The sequence below is a fragment of the Euphorbia lathyris genome, chromosome 6 (genome assembly GCF_963576675.1).
Source record: "Euphorbia lathyris chromosome 6, ddEupLath1.1, whole genome shotgun sequence".
NCBI classification, from domain to species: Eukaryota; Viridiplantae; Streptophyta; class Magnoliopsida; order Malpighiales; family Euphorbiaceae; genus Euphorbia; species Euphorbia lathyris.
In genome coordinates, this window is record NC_088915.1 from 72,160,684 (window position 1) to 72,170,956 (window position 10,273).

Consider the following 10,273-nt stretch of genomic DNA (forward strand, 5'->3'; position numbering starts at 1 on the left):
TCTTCTTCTTCTTCTTCTTCTTTTTCTTCTTCTTCTTCTTCTTCTTTTGGGGTTTATTAGTGATAATTAGATAATTAGGGGGTTAATTTTTAAAATAAATAAATATAAGGACCAAATTAACTCTTTTCTCTTTGAATTTTAACACGGTTAGTCAATTTAGCCTTTGTTTGCTGACGGCCTGTAACACATACCTCGGTTTGCAAAAAAAAATACCACAGGTTCGAGTTCGCAAAACCGGTATACCACAGATTTTTTTTTTTGTACTTATCCCTAGAATTTACTAAGGAAGGTTATGGAGTTTTTAGGCACGTTTTAGTTTTTCTTCTAATTTTGGAATCTCTTTGGAAAGATTTCTCAGATTACTTTGTTTTAAGTCCCAAAACACCTAAAATTACTCAAAACTATAATCAAGATAAGAATAAGGTAAAATACACTAAAAATAATTGGACAAACCAGTCATAAAACACACACAAAAAAAATTACATAAAAAATGACTTAAGTAATTATATAAAATGGTGTGTAAACCCCGTCCCGAGTCACATTGAAAACGCATAGGAACCAAATAATTATCATAATTAAGCATAAATATCGACATAAGTACATAAAGGCTCTCCATTTATTTCCATCTATCAAAGTCTCATAACCAAAAGGTTAAATAATCAACCAAATAATTTAATCCATCAACAATATTCGCTTAAATTTAAGCAAATAATTCAAACCAATAATATAATAAATCCTAATGAATGCCTACAAAATTGCTAATGGGAATGAGACGCTTATGCTTTCCAGCCTGAACGCAGGATAACCCTGAAAATCTAGCAAATAGGAGAACCTCTGAACCTAGCCTGAAAAAAAATATGGCAAGGGGTGAGCTGCCTACTCAATAAGCATAATTACAAATATTCATACGTATACATATATAAATATATATCAGTCACACCTATTATATTTAGCCAGATAACATAACAAACCAGACTCTTGACTATAAATAATATCCCAAGGTTAATATATTTAGTTTTAAGGGCCCTAGCTAAACCTAAGTGAAATATGTCCAATGGTCTCATGGTTAACAATGTTCAATCGTAGGACATATATCATTTCAATCTTATAATAATTATCCAAACAATATGGTACTGCTATCGCCCCCAATTTTAGGACACAGTACAAATTCAATCAGAGTAAAATAACACCGTACCCAGGTGCCTGTGATCACAGTATCAACAAACCTCCAGACCATTGTACCTACCCACTTAAGCTAGCTAATTAAGTGAGATTTTAAAATGAGACGTATTGTTATTCTACCATAGACAATCACCTTGTAAAATAATTACTTCAATATATGATCAAAATAATATGTATCATCTGCGAATTTAAGCACTACCATATCCAAATTTCAGACATTTATATATCCCATCGTTGCGTAATCTATGACTTTAAATTTGATTCTATCCAACTAAGTAATAATTATTACTCACCATTTGCTCAACTAAGGCCAACAACAATTCAAATATAATCCACAGCATATACCAAATTTCCAAAACATCAACACTATATACCAAATTCCCTTTTCCTAGAACAATGATCCACAACATATAATAGTCATAGCAAATTTATGCACATATAGCAATCCATAGCATGGTTTCATCATCACCTCACACATATATATTTCTTTATACAATTCATATATAGATATATATATATATAAACATATAAATATTAATAATTATGATTACCTCTCGTTCCAAGTTAATCAAATTGTTCGAGTTCTTGTTCACCCGTTTCTTCCTCCCCTATAAATATAAAAATGCATTCCTATAATTAATTCGTGTTTCTTTAAAAAAAATGATAGATATGCAATGTATGTTTTGAATGTCCCTAATCCCTCTAATTAATCAATAGCCATTTACTTAAATCTAAAATTCTAACCCTTTAAAAATTCAATTATGATAGAAGACTAATAATTTAGAAAAACATCACATATATCAGAACCTATACCGGGTAATTTATGGTTGAAAAACGCTCACCGGAGTCTCGCCGGAAAGCGGTGGCCGGTTGCCGGAATTCCGTCAGACTTGTCGGAAGTGCGAACTGAGACTACGACGAGATAGCCGACGTTCAAAGGAATCCAAAAATATACTCCTTTCACTACTAAAAGCGCCAAAAAGGTCGGGATCTACACTTTTCCGGTGAAAATATCCGCTCCGGTCGTCACCCTTTTTGGTCAGAAAAATATGAATAGTGGTCTCAAAATCTTCCTTATGAAATAAGGAATTCAATGGTATGATTTTCGCTTCAAGAGGTAATCGGAGTAGGGAGTTATGAAGGAAGTTAGGATTGGAAAAAAAAGAAAACAAAAGCTGCGCAGGGATGAGTTTGGTTCTGATATTCGTATCTCCAAACCCCAACTCCACCAAACTATTGATAATAATATAATAATAATAATAATTAATAATAATAACATTCACCTATTTCTTTTCCCTCATCTTTTCTTTTGACAAAAAAGGAACTAGTCCTTTTCTTTTATTTACTTATTTATCCCTATTGTCATTATTTATTTATTCTTAATTATGCATAATTATTTAGATGTTACAATTCTACCCTCCTTAAAAGAAATTTCGGCCCCGAAATTTACATACCAGTATGTTCAAACAGATACGGATATTGTTCCATCATGTTTTCTTCCAGTTCCCAAGTTGCCTCTTTGAGCGACTTGTTGTGACTCCATCTTACTCGTACCATAGGCATTTCTCGGCTCCTCAGCTTCCGTATTTGCCTCTCTAAAATTTCTACTGGCTTTTCCTTGACTGTTAGGTTCTTGTTTACCACCTCAATCTCTGGCTTAGAAATCATATGGCTCGGGTCCGACTTATATCTCCTTAATACGGATACATGGAACACATTGTGAATCTGAGATAGTTCACTCGGAAGGTCTAACCTATACGCCAATGGTCCGATCCGTTCAATAATTTCGTAAGGTCCAATGAACCTTGGATTCAGTTTTCCTCGTCTGCCAAAATGTACTATCCCCTTCCATGGAGATACTTTCAGAAATACTTTGTCCCCAACTTCATACTCCATTTCTCTCCTGTGTTGATCTGCATAAGTCTTTTGTCGTTCTTGAGCTGCTTTGAGGCATTTCTTCACCATGTTTATCTTCTCTACCGTTTCCTGAACTAATTCAGGTCCTTCTAACTATCTCATACCCTCAACATCCCAGCAAACTGGACTTCTACAAGGTCTCCCATAAAGTGCTTCATAGGGTGCCATACCAATACTACTATGGAAGCTATTATTATAAACCAATTCAATCAACGGCAAGTACATGTCCCAATCTCCCTAAAAGTTAAGTACACAAGCTCGCATCATATCCTCCAAAGTCTGAATGGTCCTCTCGGACTGCCCATCAGTCTGAGGATGAAAAGCAGTACTGAAGTTTAGTTTTGTTCCCATAGCTAACTGTAAACTACCCCAGAATCTAGAGGTAAATCGGGGATCTCTGTCTGACACAATAGAGATGGGTATACCATGCAGCCTCACTATCTCAGCTACGTACATCTTGGCCAATTTGTCCATTGGATCGGTCTTTCGCATTGGTAAAAAATGAGCAGACTTTGTTAGTCGGTCCACAATCACCCAAATACTATCCTGCTTCCTTTTAGTCCTCGGTAAGCCAACTACAAAGTCCATAGTAATCCGTTCCAACTTCCATTCTAGAATAGCTAAAGGCTTCAGCTTCCCAGCAGGAGCTTGGTGTTCAATCTTGACTTGTTGACAAGTCAGACACTTGGAAACAAATTCTGCCACATCTTTCTTTAAGGCGGGCCACCAATAATAGGATCTTAAATTCCTATACATCTTAGTCATACCAGGATACATAACATAAGGAGAATTGTGTCCCTCCTTCATAATCTCTAGTCTCAAATTATCCATGTCTGGGACACAAATTTGGTTTCCCATTACCATTAATCCATCCTCCTCAACTGTAATGTTTGGTTTCTTTCCTTGTTTCACTCTCTCATACATTCTCTATAAGAAGGGATCTTGCATCTGTGCCAATCTAATTCTCTCCCTCAAGTCTGGTTTCAGTTGTAAGGTAGCCATAAGTCCAGTTACCTCATCGACTCTCAGTTGAACATCCATAGATCTCATTTCATGTAAAGGGTTCATTTTTCTTAGCAAACCAGAATTCTTCCTACTTAAGGCGTCTGTAACTACATTAGCCTTTCCCGTATGGTAATCTATCGTGCAATCATAATCTTTTAACAACTCAATCCACCTTCTTTGTCTCAAATTCAACTCCCTCTGAGTGAGGATATATTTCAGACTCTTATGATCGGTCAGAATCTGAAACGTCTCTCCATACAAATAGTGTCTCCATATCTTTAAAGCATGAACTATTGCTGCTAACTCCAAATCATGTGTAGGATAATTCTTCTCATGAGGCCTCAATTGCCTAGAAGCATAAGCTATCACCTTTCCATTTTGCATTAGAACACATCCTAACCCTTATCCTGAAGCATCCGTATACACAACAAATCCTCCACCCTCAGATGGTAAAACAAGAACTAGATTTTATGTCAGACTTTTCTTCAACTCATCAAAACTCTCTTGACACTTCTCATTCCACTGAAATATAGCTCCCTTTTTCAACAGTTTAGTTAAAGGCGCCGCAATTATTGAAAAACCTTCCACAAACCTTCTATAGTAACCAGCCAAACCAAGAAAACTTCTCACCTCTGTCACATTCTTTGGTGCTTCCCACTCCATAACTGCCTTTACCTTAGAGGGATCAGGCTTAACACCTTCACCGGATACCACATGGCCTAAGAATACTACCTGCTCCATCCAGAATTCACACTTACTGAACTTTGCATACATTTGTTGTTCTTTTAGGATTTGAAGCACTATCCTCAAATGATGCTCATGTTCTTCTGTCGTTCGCGAGTACACCAGTATATCATCAATGAAAACGACAACAAACTGGTCTAAGTATGGTTGAAAGGTCTTATTCATCATTGCCATAAAAGCTGCAGGAGCATTTGTAAGTCCAAATGGCATTACAAGAAATTCAAAGTGACCGTACCTCGTGCGAAAAGCAGTTTTTGGAATGTCAGAATCTGCCACTCTCAACTGCCAATAGCCTGATCTCAGGTCAATCTTAGAGAAGTAGCGAGCTCCCTTCAACTGATCCAGAAGGTCATCTATTCGGGGCAAAGGATACTTGTTTTTAATTGTTACCCGATTTAGCTGCCTATAGTCAATGCATAACCTCATGCTTCCATCCTTCTTCTTGACAAACAAGACCGGTGCACCCCAAGGTGAAGTGCTAGGTCTCACAAATCCTTTCTGCAATAGCTCCTCTAATTACTTCTTCAACTCCTGCAACTCCACCGGTGCCTTTCGATACGGTGCAATGGATATAGGAGGAACCCCCGATATGGTCTCAATGGTGAAGTCAACCTCCCTACTAGGTGGTAATCCAGGAAGATCGTCTAAGAATACCTCAGGAAACTCCCTCACTACGGGGATAGCTTCTAATTTTGTATCCTCAACTCTTGTATCAATAATGTGTGCCAATAAGGCTTCACTCCCCTCTCTAATCCACCGAAAAGCCTGAACTGCTAACACTAGACACGAAGGCATCATTGACCTTTCTCCTACAAATAGTACCCTGTTACCCTCATCGGTACCCAATGTTACCTCTTTAGAATAGCAGTCTACTACTGCCCTATATTGTGAAAGCCAGTCCATACCCAAGATCACATCAAACTCATTAAAATCTAAAACAGTTAAATTAGTTGGAAATTCTCTCTCACTCACTCTTATAGGACAATCTTTTACAACCTTGTTCACTACTACACTATCCCCAGTTGGCATGTGTACCCTCAAATCATAACCTAGAGGCTCTACTTTCCCAGACATTTTCAAAGTAAAAATAGATGTTATGTATGAATGGGTTGACCCAGAATCTATCAATACAAAAGCAGGAGTATCAAAGATAGTAATGGTACCAGATATCACATCAGGTGAAATGGCCGCTTCATTTCTAGTCATCTTGAATGCTCTCGGGGTACCTTGTGTCTGAGCCTGAGTGCCTGTCACACCATTTTGTCCACCACCAGCATTGGATCCACGACCTCCACCTCGCCTGCTATTCCAGATGAAGTCGCGCCACCAGTCCCTATGACATATGGGCACTTGTTTTTATAATGGCCTAACTCGCCACACCCAAAACAAGTGATCTTTTGAAGCTCCCAACACTCTCCTCTATGATGTCGTCCACATATCTCACAAGCAGGAACAGAATATGATCTTGTACCTCCTCTAAAACCACTCCCTAATCCACTACCAGGCTCTCTATTGCTCCCTATAGATGGTGAGCTATAAGTGCTATGACCACCTGAAACTTGGCCAGAATTCACTGATCTGCTACCCCCATATCTACCTCCTCTTCGATGGCTACTACCACTCTGCGAAAAACTGCCCCTTCCACTAGAGAAGGAGTGCGATCCACTTCTCTTGGTCGATCGACCCTGCTCTCCCTGACTCTCAGATCTAGCTCTCTTAGCTGCTAGTGTCTCCCCTTCATTAAAAGCCTTCTCACCTTTAGCAGTTGTCTCATGGAGGATACGATAATTTTTGACACAATTGGCTACACAAGCTTTGATTCTAGGGGTCAGACCGCTCTCAAATCTTCTACATCGTTCATCTTCAGTCATAAGTGGTGCATACCGGGATAATGCAGCAAAACGGTTCTCATACTCAGCTACTGTCATCTCGTTCTGTTTCAGATTCATAAATTCCATCTGTTTTTCATCTCGATATTCTTGAGAACAATACTTGTCATTGAATAAATTCCTGAAATCTTCTCATGTGACTGCTTGATCATCTCTACCCCTCATCACTGCTTTCCACCAGATCAATGCATCACCATCAATGAGTGTCACGGTGTACCTCACTCTACTCTCAAGTGGGAAGTTCATTGAGTTCAACACGTCCTCAACCTTTATAAGCCAAATTTCTGCTTCCTCGGGGTCTAGTGTCCCCTTAAAGGTCTCAGCTCCTAACCTTCTGATGCCCTCTAAGTTTCTGTCAAAAGATGGAGCCGGTGGTGCATGTGCTTGCATATTCTGAAACTGATTTTGTAACTGGGCCGCCATTGTGCCTATAGCTTCAACGAATTGTTGCATTGCTGGTGCCAAGTTAGGTACGCCTAATGAAGAATTTCCACCTAGCCTAGTGGGTGCACTCTGACCTACAAACCCTTCACTAGATGCTTGGCCAGCATTCTCATTCCCATTAGATGACATGATTTTGAAATGTGAAAACATTAATATTAAGTATCATGATAAAGTATGCATGTTTATGGCAGGTTCTAAATCCTGAGAATGTCATACCACCTCTAATACTCCCTAAGAATCGTAAAACTGACGCTCTGATACCATTAAATGTAACCCCAATCCCGAGTCACATTGAAAACGCATAGGAACCAAATAATTATCATAATTAAGCATAAATATCGACATAAATACATAAAGGCTCTCTATTTATTTCCATCTATCAAAGTATCATAACCAAAAGGTTAAATAACCAACCAAATAATTTAATCCATCAACAATATTCGCTTAAATTTAAGCAAATAATCCAAACCAATAATATAATAAATCCTAATGAATGCCTACAAAATTTCTAATAGGAATGAGACGCTTATGCTTGCCAGCCTGAACGAAGGATAACCCTGAAAATCTAGCAAATAGGAGAACCTCTGAACCTAGCCTGAAAAAAATATGGCAAGGGGTGAGCTGCCTACTCAATAAGCATAATTACAAATATTCATACGTATACATATATAAATATATATCAGTCACACCTATTATATTTAGCCAGATAACATAACAAACCAGAATCTTGACTATAAATAATATCCCAAGGTTAATATATTTAGTTTTAAGGGCCCTAGCTAAACCTAAGTGAAATATGTCCAATGGTCACATGGTTAACAATGTTCAATCGTAGGACATATATCCTTTCAACCTTATAACAATTATCCAAACAATACGGTACTGCTATCGCCCCCAGTTTTAGGACACAGTACAAATTCAATCAGAGTAAAATAACACCCTACCTAGGTGCCTGTGATCACAGTATCAACAAACCTCCAGACCATTGTACCTACCCACTTAAGCTAGCTAATTAAGTGAGATTTTAAAATGATACGTATTGTTATTCTGCCATAGACAATCACCTTGTAAAATAATTACTTCAATATATGATCAAAATAATATGTATCATCTGCGAATTTAAGCACTACCATATCCAAATTTCAGACATTTATATATCCCATCGTTGCGTAATCTATGACTTTAAATTTGATTCTATCCAACTAAATAATAATTATTCCTCACCATTTGCTCAGCTAAGGCCAACAACAATTCAAATATAATCCACAGCATATACCAAATTTCCAAAACATCAACACTATATACCAAATTCCCTTTTCCTGGAACAATAATCCACAACATATAATAGTCATAGCAAATTTATGCACATATAGCAATCCATAGCATGGTTCATCATCACCTCACACATATATATTTCTTTATACAATTCATATATAGATATATATATATATATATATATATATATATATATATATATATATAAACATATAAATATTAATAATTATGATTACCTCTCGTTCCAAGTTAATCAAATTGTTCGAGTTCTTGTTCACCCGTTTCTTCCTCCCCTATAAATATAAAAATGCATTCCTATAATTAATTCGTGTTTCTTTAAAAAAAATGATAGATATGCAATGTATGTTTTGAATGTCCCTAATCCCTCTAATTAATCAATAGCCATTTACTTAAATCTAAAATTCTAACCTTTAAAAATTCAATTATGATAGAAGACTAATAATTTAGAAAAACATCACATATATCAGAACCTATACCGGGTAATTTCTGGTTGAAAAACGCTCACCGGAGCCTCGCCGGAAAGCGGTGGCCGGTTGTCGGAATTCCGTCAGACTTGTCGGAAGTGCGAACTGAGACTACCACGAGATAGCCGACGTTCAAAGGAATCCAAAAATATACTCCTTTCACTACTAAAAGTGCCAAAAAGGTCGGGATCTACACTTTCCCGGTGAAAATACCCGCTCCGGTCGTCACCCTTTTTGGTCAGAAAAATATGAATAGTGGTCTCAAAATCTTCCTTATGAAATAAGGAATTCAATGGTATGATTTTCGCTTCAAGATGTAATCGGAGTAGGGAGTTATGAAGGAAGTTAGGATTGGAAAAAAAAGAAAACAAAAGCTGCGCAGGGATGAGTTTGGTTCTGATATTCGTATCTCCAAACCCCAACTCCACCAAACTATTGATAATAATATAATAATAATAATAATTAATAATAATAATAATTAATAATAATAACATTCACCTATTTCTTTTCCCTCTTCTTTTCTTTTGACAAAAAAGGAACTAGTCATTTTCTTTTATTTACTTATTTATTCCTATTGTCATTATTTATTTATTCTTAATTATGCATAATTATTTAGATGTTACATGGTGGTAACAACTTCCTCACACACCTTGTTTGTCCTCTAGCAAGGCTCAGAGTCAAAACAAAATCAAAAATCAAATAACATAAGTAGCTTAAATGGATTACATGACTTATTTGATTTGACATTCAACAATCCCAAGTTATGCAAATCAAACTAAAGATTAAAACATACGCCATAGATGAACTTGAACAAATTGCTAAGATTTTATCAAAAGTATTAGATTATTCAGTACATCCCATAGTAACTATAAAGATAAGATGGACAAATACTAAATTTAAAGGGGCAATTTAGACTACTTTCAATTCGGATTTTCGGTTTTCTGTTCGGACAACAGTTTGATCAGTTATTTTAACACCCCTTAAATTTAAAGAATGAAAAGTTTTTACAGTCAAATGATAAAATTTCCAACTTCAAAAGTAGATTAATTAATTCCTAAAATTAACATATGAATATCGAACCATAATTTCAAATTATTAGGAAGTGGTGAGTTGTTGACTTGCTGTGGATATGAGTGTGCACAGTTCGGTCCAGTTCGGGGATTCAAGAATCTTCGGGATTGGATCGGGGATTCCTAACAATGAATCTCTAAGATTAGAGTGAAAATTTCGGTCTGCCAATTTGGAGATTCTGGAAATCGATTCCGATCCAATCAAGTACATTTATTCCGGAAATCTCTAAGACTCCTTGAGGTCAGCCTTGTCATCTCCATG

General features: G+C 36.7%; 1 long non-coding RNA gene across 2 annotated transcripts; it reads right to left on the bottom strand.

Moving 5' to 3' along the window:
- Positions 1-612: 612 nt before the first annotated feature.
- LOC136233539 (uncharacterized) lies at positions 613-9,352 on the bottom strand. 2 transcript variants are annotated; one of them, XR_010690876.1, is made up of 4 exons: positions 8,954-9,352; positions 8,693-8,749; positions 1,734-1,790; positions 613-845 (listed from the first exon to the last, which is right to left on the bottom strand). It is a non-coding gene; the product is annotated as an uncharacterized lncRNA (long non-coding RNA). The 2 variants fall into 2 exon arrangements; XR_010690875.1 differs by lacking the exons at positions 8,693-8,749; positions 8,954-9,352 and adding an exon at positions 2,025-2,383.
- Between the last annotated feature and the right edge of the window lie 921 nt (positions 9,353-10,273).